This window comes from Macrobrachium rosenbergii, chromosome 10 (assembly GCF_040412425.1).
Source record: "Macrobrachium rosenbergii isolate ZJJX-2024 chromosome 10, ASM4041242v1, whole genome shotgun sequence".
Taxonomy (NCBI): Eukaryota; Metazoa; Arthropoda; class Malacostraca; order Decapoda; family Palaemonidae; genus Macrobrachium; species Macrobrachium rosenbergii.
Window position 1 is genome coordinate 40,495,982 of NC_089750.1, and position 18,422 is coordinate 40,514,403.

General features: G+C 38.8%; 1 protein-coding gene across 3 annotated transcripts in view; it reads right to left on the reverse strand.

The window, feature by feature from the left end:
• The window catches only part of LOC136842599 (peptidyl-prolyl cis-trans isomerase-like 3), a 341,106-nt gene that overhangs the window by 305,610 nt on the left and 17,074 nt on the right, over positions 1–18,422 (reverse strand). Inside the window, exon 1 of one of the 3 annotated variants that reach the window (XR_010854276.1) lies at positions 3,486–5,163. The exons of the other annotated variants lie outside the window; for them this stretch is intronic. The gene's annotated coding sequence lies outside the window, so the exon portion shown is untranslated. Of the gene's footprint in view, positions 1–3,485; positions 5,164–18,422 lie in introns of those variants that run through there. 3 annotated transcript variants of the gene reach the window in all.

Sequence of the window (18,422 nt, forward strand, 5' to 3'; positions counted from 1 at the left end):
GGGAGGACGATATTTTTTTTTTCTCCATTGTCCCAGATTTAGGTTTTGAGCAAACTTCTAACCTCAAACGACCACCTTACTTAACAGCCCCAAATTGACCAAACAGGCATTGGTTCCTATTACCTCAAAAATGGACAAAAAGGTTAATTCCACTATCGTCCGCTGTTCTATCCCAGACAGTAGGAGGGAAAGTCATTTACGCATCCTTCTTTCTGAACTGAGACCTTCACGTATGGATTTTTTAAAATATTTATTGTGAAAATTACTCACCCAACATTACTAGATACCTAGTGCAAAAATTACGGGCGTCATCTATCTGGCAATACCGAGATCCCAGTTGAGATTTCTACAGAAACATTTTTCATTATTCTTATATATCCTTTTGAAGAGAAACACCCTGCAGTTACAACAGTTATGGCATGCAAGGCTGCATTAACAGAACCCTTGCTTTATGACTTCAGTATAGAAGTTGTCACTTCCCTTCTGCAGTCTTTTGCTCTACAAAGGTCCACTCCCGAAAGGCTTCCAATTATTTGGTCCCTGAACAAAGTGCTTGGACTTCTATCCACCCCTCAATTCAGCAGACCCAATACAACCACAATGCACATGCTACAAAAGACAGTCTTCTTGACTGCATTAGCATCAGGAGCTCGTACTAGTGAACTGGGTTCTCTTGGATGGAGACAATGCATCACACAAACAGATGACCATCAATTATTATTGTCCCCTGGCCCATCATTCCTGGCCAAGAATGAGGATCCTTTAAAAAGGAAATCTATTCTTATAAGAATACTCAACTTAGCAGACAAGACATTATGCCCGGTTCAAGCACTTGATTTACCTAGAAGTCATGGCAAACATCCCAGAGGGTCTTATTTTCCTACACTCTAGCACAAACTAACCACTTTTCCTACAAGGGCTGATAATGATTGTAGTGTCTGTCATTAAAAAAGGCAAATCTACACTCCTTTCCTAGGTCACATGATATTTGGAAAGTATGTCATTGGCCTTCTTCAGAAATGCCTCTTTCAAAGAAGTCTCCGAATGTACAGGGTGGTCATCAGTTATATTAATGCCACATTCTTGACGACTACACTGTGTATCAGTAGATGGCATGGTTAGTCCTAACCCGTAGGTGCTGCGGCAGAATACCACGGGTCTTATTGACGTTGAGTATGCCATATATATACTGTATATATATTATATATAAATATTTATATATAACTGGTTTTGACATAGGTAAAACCTATTTTTGGTAGTCGCCGTTGAGTCCTCAAGGAGTTACCTTCCATGGTCTACCAGAGTTCCATGGTGACAAAACTAATATCAAAGAATTCGCTTCTGATTAGTCTTTTTGGCCAGGTATTGTGTCGTAATGATTAACATTATAACACATGGTGGAGTATATAATGGACTCAATAGATAAGAGGGCACTTTCCCTTATTTTCAGTGGAGCTGAACCCAGTTTTTCCAATGTCAAAAGAACCTGCAAGAAAGAGAAATGACTATTGTGCAAGCGCATCTGTAGAACTACATCCTAAAATGTAAGTTCATGTATAGTTTCTTGTTCCTTGGTACCAAATCCCGAAGAGTATTTGGAATAAAGAATGGGACTTGAAATTTGTGGCTTGACCTCAGACCAGAAATGTTTTTTTCCTTTGCGGTGTTGGGATTAAAAACTGAAAGCTTAAGCCTTTTTCATCACTTGTCAATTTCTTTGTAGAGCTCCTTGAGGACGAAACAAGCAACTACTCTATCAAAAAACAGGTTTTGACGTAGGAAAAACATATTTTTGGTATTTGCTGTTGAATCCTCAAAACCTTCTCACTTCCCTGACGAAAAGGCATGGGATTTGGGCAAGGGATCATCCTTCATTGACCAAGAGAGTAATGGCTCCTTGGTCTTTAACAGCCGGGTTGTAAACAAGAGGGCAGATGCGCATGCACAATAGTCATTTCCCTTTCTTGCAGGTTCTTTTGACGTTGGAAAAACTGGGTTCAGCTCTGCTGAAGATAAGGGAAAGTGCCCTCTTATCTTTGAGTCCATTATATACTCCACCATTTGTTATATATAATATTAATCATTACAACACAATACCTGGCAAACTCCTTGAGGACTCAACAGTGACTACCAAAAATAGGTTTTACCTATGTCAAAACCTGTTATATATAAATATTTATATATAATATATATACAGTATATATATGGCATCTTTATAAAAGTGCAGATCAATAAGACACAACTGTTAGTGAAGCTAGACACAGACTAAGTAGCTACAGTCCTAATGTGCAGTAAGAAAACAGTACATTATAGTTGTATCTCATAACAGATTCGCTCAGTTCAGTGCCCTAATGATATCCCATTATCTTCCAATTTTCTCAGTGTCCTTCTATCTAGAATGTATCCCAGGCATAAAGCAGTCCCTACTTGTGTTTATTCTTAAATAAATTAACTGAACACTTCTCAACAGTAAAAATGGGAAAACACCTGTCCCTTCTAATAAAGGCTGTATATATTTACAGATCTGCTAACAAAGTTTGTGATGGCAAGTAAAGAAAAAAGAGGAGCAAAATTAAGGGAAATATACTTAATTACCAACACTCAACAATCAGCAAGAGTGAACAATGCAAGAAATATACCTTGGGAAGAGTAAATTATTATGGAGCCCATGTCAATGTTTCCTGAGGAACAAGATTGCAGATGATGTTAAAAAAATTAACCCATAGCAATGACCAGTTTTCACCCCTAATGCATACTCAGGGAGGTGTAAAAGCAGGCACACTTTTTGTTCTAGGGAATGTCTGGGGACTAAATCTACCAAAGATATGGCTAGCATAGCATCATGAATGTAAAAGGAAACATCATGAATGTAAAAGGAAACATCATGAATGTAAAAGGAAACATCATGAATGTAAAAGGAAACAAACATAAAACTATTGGTCCTATTCTTGAGATCAATGTAAATGTAACAGCTACACATACTAATTGCTCAACTTCTTACCCTACTTTTGGACGTTTTCCACGTCACTTATGAACCTGAATGCTGGCCAAGAAGAGTAGCATTCCACAGCTAACCAAAAATTTATCACAAGAATACACCCATCCTCATTATGCATTTGTTTTTGGTTTTTGGCTAGGTATGTAAGAAACTGGCCTCACACACAGCTTATCTATAAGAATATGCCAGCTACACTCAAAAGACCCAACTGCTTCTTAATTCCATGAAGGCTTGGGATATATTTCCACTGAAAACCTTCCCATGTACCTTGGGAATGAAATAAATAAACTGTACAACCACACTAGGAATCTTTGCCTTTTTGTGATCTACTAGTTGTCATCATAAACTATATGCTCCATGATGAAACATGATATTGAAATCTGGAATTCTAAACTTACCTTGAGTATGCAAAGATGGCAATTCTTGTCAATCTGGTCAAATCATTACTATATGTACATAAAATGTAGTTATGTTCACCTATTCTTACCTTTAAATCATCTCTTACTTCATCTTCATATTTGTGACCCCAAATAGATTGTCCTCCTTTACCTGTTCCAGTTGGATCACCAGTTTGTATCATAAAACCCTGGAAAAATAAGCAAACATGGTGACCATTATTCTGAAATGCGGTGCCAGCTGAAGGTATACAGCATTCTTAAAACAAAGAATCCTCTAGTTGCAGGTATACAGTATCTTTAAAACAAAGAATCCTCTAGTTTTAAGAATTAAAAGTGGTGTTGTGGATTTCGTGGAACTTTCCAAAGGAGCAGATTACTGACAACGAGGCTTACAGGTAATAGGATTTTTTATCAGCAGTCTGTGAAAGAATAACAAAAAAATTAAGTCTTATGCAATTACTTTATTCACGAAAAACTCATTCACGTTAAACAGTCCCCTCTCTTTTAAATTGTAATGGCCATGAAATCTTCCTTAACCTAAGTGCCTTAATGGCTTAACCTAAGTAACTTAACAGTAACCATATAAATTTTCATAAAAAAAAGTTTTTATTTGGATATTTACATAATGTTAAAGATAGCTTATATCTCTGCGCTGATAGGCAAGTAGGCATTACAACAAAAGAAGATCTCTTAGCTGACTTGGATGAATGCCTAGTTCACCTGTTTTCCACCAAGTGTGTTTGGAATGTTTTAGCTCTTGTCAGAATTCTCCTTGACAGCCCACTAAGTTGTGGGGAGGCTAGGTGGGCTGTACTTAACTGTAGGCAAGTATCCAAATAATAAACTTTATTATGAATTTATATTATTTGGGAAGAATCTAACTACTGTTTAAAGATAGCAGATTCCCACATTGAGAAAAGGGTGGTGGGTAATGCAACTTGACAAAATCTGTTCAAATCAACTCAGGGAGCAAGGCTCTCATGTGTGTCCAGCAAAGAGCAGCCTTATGGAGAAAAATGCTTTAACTTCAGCCAGAATGAATTGACGTGGCATGATGGGACCGCTGTGCCTGGGTCTGAAAGCTTGAAAAATGGGTCAACAAAAATAAGATACCTAATGATACAAAAGTAGGCTCCTATACAACACATGTACCTTCATACTTCCCCAAAAAGCTAACACCAAGGATTAAAAACTACAGCCTAAAAGATGGCTCTTTCTTTTGTTTCAAGAAAAGACTTAACACGCTGCTACTAGCAGACTAAGGGTTTTACATTTCCTGAACACAATTCTATATCTTGAAAATAATGAGCAGCAGGAACCGACTTGCACTTCCACTGCATCACATTAATCACATCCTCAAGTGACCAATGTTCAAAAAACTAAATGAAGTAGCAACCACTCTTACAATATGAATATTTACCTTCAATAAAGGTAAAAGATCTGGATCAAACTTTTCATGCACTAGACTTACTCAAAGCTAAACAAAAACAGACAATGCACTCTTAGACAAGAGAGTGTTAGGTTTTCTACCACTAAAAAACAAATGGTTAATTCTGCCCCTTACAAGCTTTAACCTACCTAAATATGTTTCAATTGCCCTAACAGTTCTTGGTAACAGCTTATCCTTAACATCATTCTTAGCTCTGAACAAAGGCACAAATTATAAAATAGTCACCTTTACAGAAGCCTACCTTATTGGAGAATGATTGCAGCTCACTCCTTTGCTGTCACTAGAGCAAACAAAAGGGGAGTTTTCATAGTCAGAAACCTCCAAGAAGCTGGTTCCAAATGCTCAATGGCAAGTGCATATAAAAACGCCAAAACTTTGTCTAAGTTCCATGAAAGAGATTGATACTGAACTCTGGGGACTTCAATCTCAAATGATCTCAACACCTTCTCAAGCTCTGTATCATTGGAGAGATCCAATTACATGAGACAAAACCGAGGATACCAATGGATCTTACCCTCAAACAACAGCCAATGAAAACTTTTTTACTATATCTAAAAAAGTGAAAAAACTTAATGATGTTTTCTATAGAGGTGCAGTTGTTGGAAATCCCTCTAGAACGGCCCCTAAACATTACTCAAACCATCGCCTCTGATTCAAAGCCAAGGTTATCTCTAGCTGTGATTTAAGGATAGATTTCTGAGATAACTTGAAAACCCTCTCACTCAGAGGAGACGGTCAAGAGCCTCCAAGCATGGAATTCAGTTGTCTGAGTAGATCCTTCTGTAACTTCAAGAATTCAAGGGAGATCTACAGACAAAGCCGGAAGTTCCGGAAACCATTCTCTCTGAGGCCACCAAGGTGCTACAAGAGTCATTCTGCAATTCTTGCTTCCCAAAAACTGTCCAGAACTTTCCTTATTACTGAGAATGGGAGAAAGGCGTAAGTGTCAAGATTAGATCATTCTTGAATTAGATCATTCTTGAAGAAATGTGTCCACTGCCCATAACTGAGGATCCTGGCATGGAGAACAACACACTGGGAGTTCCTTTTCATCGACATTACGAATTAAGTCCACATTTGGTGCTTCCCACAGACTCCATACTGACTGGCAGACTTCCAGATGGAACAACCACTCTGTAAGCAGGATATGTCCTTTTCTGCTCAACTGATCCACTAAAACATTGTTCTTCCCTGGAATGAACTGTGGATCCAAAACTATGTTCCTGGCTTTGGCCCACAAAAGTAATTCTCTGCCATGAGAAACATTGTCTCTGACCTCGGACCACCCTGGTTCCTGACATATGCCAGAGAGGTCATATTGTCTGAAAAATACTGCTAAGATCCTTTCTCTGACCAGATGTTTGCATTGAAGCAAACTTCCATAAAGCCATCACTCATTCTCTTATGATGATAACATCGCAGGCATCTCTGAGTTCCCCAGATATGCTCCCAACCTCCCACTGAAGTGTCTTAAAACATGGTGAGTTTCAGGCTCATTATTCCGAGGGATGAGCCTATCAGCAGTCTTCAACGATCCTTCCACCATGTTAACATCTCACGAAGACTTAAAGGAATCAAGATGTGATGAGAGTCAGACAGAGACTTGTCCCAATTTTTTTTCAAATAGAACTGAATTGGCAGCATCCTGAGCCTAAATTAATCTGAAATTTTTTCCACATGTCCCAACAGAGAAAGCTTCCTAAAGGGCTGATATTCTACAAGATGCAACAAGTGGTCTACTCATTTCTCTGACAGAATAGCCTGAAAATTGCGAGTCTATCCTCATCCCCAGACAGAACCTGGACCAAGCTGGAATCAGGGCAGACTTGAAAATTGATCTTGATGCCCCCAACTGAGCCAGACAAAGTAACAGATCCTTAGCTCTGAATTCCGCCAAAAGAGTTGGCCAACATTAACCAACTGTCTAAGTAGAGAAGAAGTCTCACCCTTAAAGGGTGACACCATAAGAGGAAACAAACTCCTCGTGATACCCAAGGCACTGTACACAGGCTGAAACAAAGGACCCTGAACTGAAACAATATCCCTGCAAATAACGTACATATCGTAGGAACTTGCACGACTGAGGATTTATCAGAATGTGGAAATACACAACCTACATGTCCACTGATATCATCCAATTGTTCTACTGAATCACTGCCAGTATAATGCAGGATGATTCTGTGGAGAGGGGGACAGACAGATGAATGAATGTGTTGAGTCTCTACACATCAAGAACTGGGTGCCAACCTCCGTACACCTTTGGCTCTAGTAAAAGTTGGTTGTAAAACCCTGGGGAGTTCCTGACTCCTGCTCTATTACATTCTTCTTTAACAATGATATCACCTCTTTGCGAAACACCTGATACTTCTTATGCTCATGAAGACATGACAAAAAGGCTACAGGAGACGACATCTGAGGAGGAGACAGAAACAGAACTACATAGCCCTCTTTTAGTACCTCCAACACCCAGTGGTCTGCTCCCAAGTTTCTCTGAACATGCCAGAAGGCCTGCAGTCAGCCTCTTACAGGAACATAGGAGTTGAAAACTCCATTTCTTTCTAATAATTTGAGCAGTTCACCCTTACCGAAGCCTGATGTAGACTTGCAAAAGGTCTTAGCACCTGAAGACGAGTCCTGTGATAAGGAGGGACAAACTTTGAATGGAGGGCCTGAAGGAAGAGCAGGAGCAGGCCTTTTCATGCCTGAATCAAGAAACTGTCTAATAAAATCTCTTTATTTTCCCGTACCAAAATATCCTCCCTTACTGCCTTACAAAGTCGGATTGAGAAGGCAATCTAAAGAGGAAACTAAAATAGCTGTCATCCTCTGAGTAGGAGACATCAGACAAACGATAGGAGCACAACTGTTCTCTCTTCTTCAAAATCAAGTTAGTAAAATCTTCGTCCAAGCAAGTAAAAACAATCTAAAGACTCCTCCCACGCTTTAATACCAGATGGTGCCACAAATTTCTTAAGCTGGCACAGTGCAGGAGCGATTGTACTGGGAAAAAGCTCAGCAAAAGATAAGGCTTCAATAATTCTAAACAAAGACTTTGACAAGGCCTGTCTCTGCATTAGTCCAAAGCCCCTTGTCAGTCTCAAGAACTTACTGTGCAATCCGAACCACATTATAACGAGAAATGAATTTCTATCACCAGATATAAATTCCTCTAATTCTTCATTGGCTGGTCGGAGAATCGAACGCGGGCCTAGGAGAGTGCTAGCAGAGTACGATATAAACCCATCCAATGGGGAACTCAATCAGAACGTGGTGGAGATGGAGAAGTTATTGTTGATTTGACTTGAAGTCCAGAACTAACGACGTGTTCTGGGTAGTCTAAGTGTGATTCAAGAAAAGGCTAGGGAGCTGCATGCGGCAGTAGTGAAGAAGTGTGGGGAAGGGAGTGCTAATGAAGAGTTTTCTGCCAGTAGAGGTTGGTTTAACCAATTCAAGTCACGTGCAAATTTGCACAATGTAAAGTTGTAAGGTGAAGCTGCTAGTGCTGATAGCATAGCAGCAGAAAGTTTCCCTAGTGGTTTGGCTGAGATAATTAGGGAAGGTGGTTACACTACTGACCAGGTATTTAATGTAGATGAGACAGGGTTATTTTGGAAAAGAATGCCAAATCATACATACATTTCCAAGGAGGAGAGGTCAGCACCAGGCCATAAAGCTGGTAAGGAGAGGCTGACTTTGCTCTTTGGGGCCAATGCTAGTGGCGATTTGAGCTTAAGCCCTTGCCAATGTACTTGGCAGAAAATCCCAGGGTTTTTAAGGGCATATTCAAGAGTCAACTCCCCATCATTTGGAAGTCCAACAAGAAAGCTTGGGTTACCTTGATGGTCTTCGAGGACTGGTTCAATGACCACTTTGTGCCAGCAGCAGAAAAGTATTGTGCCTTGAAGGGTCTGCCTTTTAAGGTCCTGCTTGTATTAGACAATGCCCCTGGTCACCCAGCTAACCTTAGTAACATGAACCCTAATGTGAAGGTGGTGTATCTACCACCAAATACAACATCACTGATACAGCCAATGGACCAGGGAGTCATTGCTAACTTCAAGGCATACTACCTGAGGAGGACAATACACTCTGCTTTAAGGGCCGTTGAAAGTAACAAGGAGTTGACCCTGAAAGAATTTTGGAAGGGCTACAACATTGCAGATGCTGTGAGGAACATCGCACTTGCTTGGGACGAAGTAAAGGTGACGACTTTGCATGGGGCATGGAAGAAACTGTGTCTGCAGTTTGTGAACAGTTTTGAGGGCTTTGAGCAGGCAGAAGATGTAGAGCCTGTGACAAAGAAAATTGTTGGGCTAAGCAAGAGGCTGAAATTGGACTTGGAAGCCGAGGATGTCACCGAGCTGCTGGCATCCCACGGAGAGGAATTGTCATCGGAAGACCTCATTGAACTGGAGAAGTAGATGATCAAGGAGGAGGAAGAGGTACCACAACCACAGGTCAGAGCATTAATTGCCAAGGGCTTGGCAGAGGGTTTTGCTCACCTGGCGAAATGTTTGGCAGCATTTGAGGCTGAGGACCCTAACACTGCCAGGTTTGAGAAGATTTGCAGAGGGATGATGGATCTTGTAACATCTACAGGGAGGCGCTGAAGGAGAAGCAGCTGAAGAAGAAAGTGCAGTCTAGGCTAGACTCTTTCTTCGTGAAGAAGTCTTCAGCACCACCTGCCACTCCTAGTCTAGGTAAGGATTTCTCAACTTTATTTTTATTAACTGCTGTAATATAAATTGTTATAACTTGTAATAATATTTATAAAAATGTTACGTAATCTATTTACATACTGTAGATACACAGCATGTTCCAATAAATTTCATCATTTGTATCATTGCAGTGAGGACTCCTAATCCAGGATTCCCCCAGAACCTCTACCTGGCTATGAATCAGAACCCGAGCCTGAACCTGTACCTGCAGTAACCTCCCCAGCAGCTTTTCCAGCTCTTATCAGGTGTAAGGAATTCCTAAGTGTTTAATTTTTATCATTTTCATGCATGAAATCATTTTGTACATACAGTACTGTACATATGGTACAAATTTTATATTTACTATCGCGATAACCTAATTTATTTCATTATGTGCCATTCAGACTTCTTGGTAGTGATGACAGTCCTGACTCCCCTGAAGAATTCCAGGGTTTGAAGTTATGGGACCTCTGTCTCTCACCAACTTCACCAGGTAAGGAATTCTTAATATTTTTTAATGTTTTATAAATTTTTATAACAAGTTACAAAAAGTGTACTGCACCTTCACCCACTGTACACACTATTGCTTCTTTAGTATTTGCTGTAACTTTACATAATCATTCCAGAGATCCACATGTTACAGCCTCCTCCCGGCCCAACTCAGCTGACCTATCCCCTCCAGCCCCATCAGGTAAGGATTTCATGACTTTTTTTTCTTTCAAATCACTTTATAAAACTGTATACAGTACAGTAGTTTATTGCATACATACTCCCTGTGTGGTACTTCTATCTTTTATCATTCCACAAATGACAGGTGTCCCTGCTCAACTCCACCAATTTGCACTAGTAAAGTACCTGCACCTATTTCATGTCTCACTCAGGTAAGGAATTCTTCACTTTTTAGAAATTTCTATTAGCTTACATTGTTTTAAATTGTAAAGCATTATACTTATACAGTACAGTACAGTACTGTTGCAGTATCATTTCTCTATCTTTTCATTGCAGACTCTCGGCACCTGCAGATGCCACACCATAGCCCCTGTTCTCATCTACCATATGCCCATCCCAGTAAGCAAGCCAACAACCACTAGAATTTGGTAAGAACACTTTCGTTTTATAAATTGTTATACATTTTATGTACTATGTACTGTTTATGAAATCCACAGAAGTACTTTATTCTAATCTTTATCATGTACATTATCATTCCAGACTGACATGCACCTTTAACCTGACTCCTACTGAACTGCATGAAACCTTCCTCATGTAGCTCATACATCTTTCAAATCACTCAAGGTATTGAATTCTTCACTGTTTTTAATGTTACAATGGTCATATGTACAGTACATTTGATAAATATAGTAACAAGTCTTCATTCTAATATTCCAGACTGCCCAGCACCTTTACTTCAGAGCTCCTCTATCCTCGCCTCCATCTTCTAAAAATCACTGAAATTAGGGAAGGAATTCATATTTTTATTTTGTACTGGTTGAACATAGGGTTTGCGAAATACCTGAACTGATACAGAACAGTGTAACACATACAGTACAAACTCTGCAGTAATTTTATCTATCATTGCAGGCTCCCCACGATACACCCCATCTCCCACCCTAGCCTGCGGTTGTAAATAGCTTGACAATCACTGAAATGAGTGTAAGGAATTCCTAACTTTTATAATTTTTATATATTTATTATTCTTACTGTAAAGTACTGACTGTTCTGTATTTATACAGCACAGTACTGTACTTTGTTGCATGCAGGACTACTACTGGTACAGTATTATATGCACACTAATACTAAATTTTTACATTCCAGAATCCCCCTGAATCATGAGGAAGCAACATTTTTCCAGGGTTAAGAAGCACGGGGTGTCCAAAATATAATGGCTAATCTACTTTTTTTTTTATCTTTGCAAACTTTGGTATAAATTACAGTACAGTACAGTGTACTGTACACCTGTGTTACTGTATAACACGTTGTATTTACTTTGTGCAGTATATGCACAGTACTCTATACTTTACTGCATACAGGATTTACTGTACTTTGTAGTAAATTGTAATTTACATTCCAGAAACTACTCAGTTTTGGATACACACCACATCAAAATGTAGGTAAAACATCAAGAAACAACATGCAGTATACCCAAAGGATTAAAAGTAAGCCTTTCATAACTTTTGTTTCAAATTTTTATACAATTTTCTGGCGTCGTATGCCGTCGTTCCGCTTTACGACGCGGCGCAAGAACGGAACCACTGTCGTAAACCAGGGACTGCCTGTATAGGGTATCTGTACAAGAACCAGTATAAGTACCTATGTAAGAACCAGTTCTAACAATTATGTGGAAGGAACATTAGAACAAGTTGTTTAAGCACCATGTAACCTACTAAGAAGCATTAAAACAACCGCGGAGTTTATGTTTCTCAACCCTAACTACAAAATGAAGATCCGTCCGTCAACGTCAAGTACCAGTCCAAGCTAAGAGTAGTCCGGGGTTTATTAACGTAGGCCGGTGTGTTACACTTGTTTAGCCTATGCCCAGGATTGAGTCGTTATGTATAGGCTAGTCTGAGTTAATTGTCCTAAAATGAATGGTAGCCTCCGAATGTAAGCCAGGACAATTGACATATAAAGCCACGAGTAGTATAAACAAATATTACATATGGTGAAACAAATATGACAACAGGCAACCAAGGGATAGGCAATATATCAATATCATCCCTTGAAGAATGGCCTACACTAGCAGAGGCCTTTGCTTCGGCCCTAGCTGTAGCTTTTCTGATTCGGTCACGTTTCAATATGTCTAAATGAGTCTGTAACGTCTTCCATGTACTCTTTTCCCAGTCCTTACATTCGTCACAGTTCAATTCAGGCGAACAAATTTGTTCCTTACAAGTACAACAAATGGTATGTGTGTCGTATTTTACCATATATCTAGTTTTGCAGCCTTTGCTGCAGCACCTAATGCTGATAAACTAGAGTCCGGACATGCTAACGGTCAAAATTCTAAATGAATAAGTCACAATTGAAGTATCCAAAATTTAGCTAGCCAGATAGCTGCGCTACCAAATCGTAAGAGTACTTCACCAAAGACGGTCTCCGGCCATCCGGCAGAAATCGAAAACGAGAGCGTTAATAACTGTTGTTTAGTCATTGACCGCAGAAACGAATTGAGCTCCTTTAGGCTAAGTTCAGAAAATTTGCCTCTCTCGATAGTGGGCGGGTAACATACCTACACCTAAAACAAAAGCGCTACCGCTAATTTCGAAATATGAGCTGCCGCTGTAAAGTAGAAACTATAGCTATGTAATTATTTGGTGTTACTTATATAAAAATATATTACTTGTGTAAGAATAAGAGAGAGAGAGAGAGAGAGAGAGAGAGAGAGAGAGAGAGAGAGAGAGAGAGAGAGAGAGAGAGAGAGAGAGAGAGATATCTGTCGAGAGTTTTACTTAACCTAATAAAGACCTAGGCCTATACTGATATATAATTTCATATGCCTACTGAAATTACATGGAGGGTTTCTGGCCATAATATTAGGGCCTACTTACTTGAGTTAATCACTTTGGCTAGATATATCTGCCGGAAGGACTCCCAAAAATAACTCCTATAATTGCTCAAAAAAAAAAAAAAAAAAAAAGCTTTTTAGCAGCCGTTCAGGAGGCCTTGTGTTGGGGAGATATCTAGCTCAAGTAATGCAACTATTAACCCAATGAATTGATAAAATACAGAGAGAGAGAGAGAGAGAGAGAGAGAGGAGAGAGAGAGAGAGAGAGAGAGAGAGAGAATCTTGTCATAAATTTTCTCGTCCCATAAAAATCTGGCTAGACCTATGCGCCTATATGCTGTAAGCCTAGGTATTTTACTTTATAGCAATGGGCCTAAGAGCAACAAAGAGTCGACAAGCAATGCGAGAGAGTTGATAATAGGCTTAAGCAACATCACTTTCACGAAAATCATGTCGATCATCCAGCAAAAGTGTTGCATCGATAAAGGCTTATCAAATAAAATAATTGGTACAAAGAAGGCACAGAAAATCCGAAGTGTGTTTATAAACATGCCTTTATAAATAGATTAATCAAAATTTTTGTTGTCAAAGTCAGCTGGTAATAAACCAAACTATTTTCATCTCAGAAATATAGAACTGGGTCTTCTCTCTCTCTGTCTTACGTAATTTCAATTCTGGAACATACGCTAAGTAAAATACTTTCTTTGATATAGCAAACAAAACAATATTTACCCGGAGTTATATCCTTTGTCAGAGTAGGCACAGACAGTATATCTTTCAATTTGTGTGCATTTTGGGATGATAATCTAAAAGTATGTCTATGGCTTTCACGTTGGAAATCACCTTTCCTTGCACTGATTAACCGAAATTGTTCAAAAGAAAATGCCTTTTTCTTGGCGATGGCGATCACCACTATCAGACCCAGTTACCCAACGACACCATCTTTTGTTGACATTTGTCAGCTGACTGAAATGACGTCACTACGCGGGAAAACACAAAATTCGTTCTCTCACGAACTCGCCTTACTCTTCTTCTTCCACCTTGCTTTAGGTGACGTCCCCGGATTGCAGAATTGACCTGATCAGTTGAATCTGACCATTAGCTTTGCAAAAGGATGAAAACCGTTAAAAAATATATTAAAAAGATATATAAAAAGGATGAAAGCAAAAAAAATTCACAGCTGATTTGGTTTTATTTTGCCGCTCTTTCGTTGGCTTCTAAAACTTTCGGATCCTTAGCCTAATTCAAGCCGTGATTCGTTCGATGATTTGACGATATTTACGTAATTTCGGACTATTTTACCTTTTTCGATCGATTTCGATGTACTACTAGCTTTTAATTATATTGAAATAAAAGTAAATTAACGTAAAATTCATTAAACAGTCATTTTCGTCGCCGATTCTCCGAGCTTCGATCCTAATTTAAACAGTGGTTCTGTTTGATGATTTGACGATATTCACGGAATTTCGGACTATTTTACCGATTCGGCAACGAAAAACGATCAAATTTAATTAAATTTACGTTAATTGATATATATTTTCAACCTCACTAAGGCTAATTAGTCTCATAAATCGATCTAAATCGGTAACATAGTCCGAAATTAACTAAATATCATCAAATCATCGAACCGAACATGGGCTCGAACTAGGTTCGAAGTTCGTCGAATCAGTAACGAAAAATGGCCATATTTAATTAATTTTACGTTAATTTAATTATATTACTAATTGTAATTAAGTCAATAAGTTGTATAAAACAGAATCCTACCTACATACTCCTTTTGAACAAAGGATACTCTCTATATGAAGGATACAAGGGTACCCACACAATTGAAATGACAACCGTGAATCCTAACAGTAGTATCAAAGAAAAGAAAGGATCCCTTGAAATTCAATGCATTGAACAGAATTGCAAAAAAATCACTCTGGTTCTACTTGAAAAGTCTGCATTGTTCAAGACTGACACCAACTGGCAGACAGTTTCTGATAACTGTTACCTCAGGGAAAGTTTCTGCAACTGGAAACCAGACAACAAATCAAGGGATCCAGTAAACTTTTTTTTTTTTTTTGCATGTTGTGAGGTCAACTAACACCATCCCCGCTCATTTGACTTGACTCCCCAAAACTTCGAGTGTGAGCACTTTCTGCTTAATAATCACTGAAAATCAGAAAATCACAAGGAATGATACTGAAATCGTCATTTATATTGATCACCTTCTGTTAAACCACTTCTCATATAATTTGAATCAACCACGCATCTTGGTTGTATTTATGTAAATGTATTTATCTTATATAATACCGTGAAGGTTTTAACAGGAAAACTCTATCATTTCAAACTTTTAAAGAAGGCACCACTAATAGTCAGTCATGTTCCTGTGGCACCCTCAGGTGATAAACACTGGGCTTCAGCAAATTCCTGTGGCACCCTCAGGTGCCACAAATGTCTGCCCTGTGCCAGTTCCCTCAGGTCAATCAGACGTCCCCCTTCTGGTCGCCGATCCCAGAAATGTTCCCAAAGTTGTGGCCACACCCAACACTCTACCCCTTCACACACACACAGAGACACCTCAATACTTGAGACCCCCTCAGGAACTTACCGTGCCAAATGGATTTGATTCTTCTGCCGGCTGGTGCCCTCCAGTCTGGAGACTTGTTCTGGTCTGGGGACGTACCCACCGACAGATTCTGGAATGTAAGAGGGGCAACATTAGCTGCAGTGCAAGAAATGTGCTGAAATGTAATTGACACATCCACGTATAGAAATATATATTTACAGACAAACACACATTATTTCACATAATACTTTCACACTCTAAAATACACACACATACTCCCCTGTAAAACACCAGAGTATTTAAAGTGTATATTAGATTGATAGCTAATATACAGAATAAAGTTCCTTCAAAAACTTTGGATTTCTTCAAGATTTTACGTAATGACCCCATTTTGTTTCCTGTAACTTCAAACAATAATTAATCCTATCCAAAAAGGATTTATTGTAATCCCAGCATCCCTGTCACAATAAATTTTCATATAAAGCCAAAATATATAATAAAAAGTATACAATAAAAAAAGAACAAATTAATACACTCAAAGAAAGGCGAAGGTGATATGAGTGACTGCCATTTTGTGTATCACTGCTCTCTCTCTCTCTCTCTCTCTCTCTCTCTCTCTCTCTCTCTCTTACTACTATAGTCAGGAAGCAATGCAAGGATGAATATAAACAAATTTAAGGACCTAGGAAATATGAAACTGGGCTAAACATGGACACTGTTCTCATGAGAAGAGAGAGAGAGAGAGAGAGAGAGAGAGAGAGAGAGAGAGAGAGAGAGAGAGAGAGAGAGAGAGAGAGAGAGAGAGAGAGAGAGAGAGAGAGATGATGTCAGTATATAAAACCACAAGAATATTAATAACTAAATACAAATTTGCAGATAATTTACCAAAACACAGTCTGGACATCATTTTAATGAAGACATGAGGAAGGCAGATGCAGATTATTATTATCATTATTGTTATTATTACTATTATTATTATTATTATTATTATTATTATTATTATTATTATTATTATTATTATTCAAGCTTCCAAACAATATGGTGTCCATTTGAAAGAAATTATAGAAGGTATTAGAAATACAGAAAAAGATCAGTTATGTACAATTGAATAACAGGAACACTGATCCTCTCTCTCTCTCTCTCTCTCTCTCTCTCTCTCTCTCTCTCTCTCTCTCTCTCTCTCAGTTCATACATGTGAAGTTAATTTACCACAGAATAATGAAATGATTCAAATCTAAGTCACTTTACTGTCATAAAAATACTCTCTCTCTCTCTCTCTCTCTCTCTCTCTCTCTCTCTCTCTCTCTCTCTCTAGTAGACATCTCTAAATAGTTGTCTGTATGTGTGTATAATTGTCTGTCTGTCACGAAGTGGATATGCTAATTACGGCAGTCTTAGGGTGCAAGTCTTGCTGCTATTCAGAGACCATATAATACACACACACACACAATAATAATACACACACACACAATAATAATAATAATAATAATGTTTCACAGCCACATCACAGAGATCAGAAAAGAACTGTCATGCCATACAGTTCCAGTTAGGGCAAACTGTAAACATATTTAGCCATAAATGGAAACCTATGCTAGCAGTCTCTGGAGGAACTTTGAGACAGTCTAATTAGTGTCAGTATGACCCAGGGTGCCAGTGAATGCCACGCCAGACTCTTCTACTATCCTACAGTGAAAATAACGATGTCTATACGTGAACATGAAATCTTGGATGTTTTTCGATTTTGGTGTGGGAGAAAAAGCTACCGTTCTAGAGAGATTCTGTTCTTTGAGAATCTTTATGTCCATGGAACACGCACATGGAAATGATCAAAATCAAAACACTGTAAATAAGTACCAAAAAATGCACAAATGTCGAGAAAATACATGTAATAAAATCAATATTTTCATTATTATGGAGGGCTGACGAACCTACTTTTCTGGTACAGGAAAAAGAAGAATTCTTTAGTTTAACTTTCAGACCACTGTGCTGATTAACAGCTCATCCTTCTTAGAAGACGTGTATATTATGTCACTTTCCAGCTTGAAACCCCGTAAAACTATGTTGCATAAACATATCCGGCAAAAAATGTGTTAAGACCCCTCCCCGCCCCCGGCCCCCCTCCCCCAAATTTGAGAAATCGGCGATATAAATATAATTATAGAGCCAGTTATACGGTTTAATTTAGTCTCCTATGAATCAGTCAACGTTTTCTGTATAGGAGTCAGTCATGAAAAACGGCTTCGACAGTTTATGGTTACCTAACATAATTCTATGATACTGAATAACGCTACGATGCAAAAATAACAATCTGATCGCAAAAATTCGATATCATAGCGCTTATCTGGTTATCGAGTTGTTGGGGTAATGGGTGGGCGGAGGACTTGGACAGTGCCTCGATGTTCCACTAGGCAATGGAACACTTTAGCATTGAAACAAATTGAAAAAATTGGCCCAAAATATCTCTTTGAGACCCTGCCCAAATCCCAAGTACTTGGAAAAGAGAACAGTACTGCAAGACGTCTCAGACCTCATTTAGCTTCAAATTATCTTTCACTGTCAAATTTTTGAATGCAGTACTTCCTACTTCTGTCACCTTACCCTGACAAGTGTTTCATATCATCCCACTGGCACAAAGCAGATTCAAGTGATTCCCAGCCGTGTGTAGCCTCATCAAAAATCAAAGCCCAAAGTATCACTAGTCCCTTCCTCACATCATTTGAACTCCAATCAGCACAGAAAACAGAGTACCTGGCTGAATAATGTTTATCAGGGTCCACAAATAATTTCATATATTTATATTTCCATAGATATTGATGAGATGTCAGT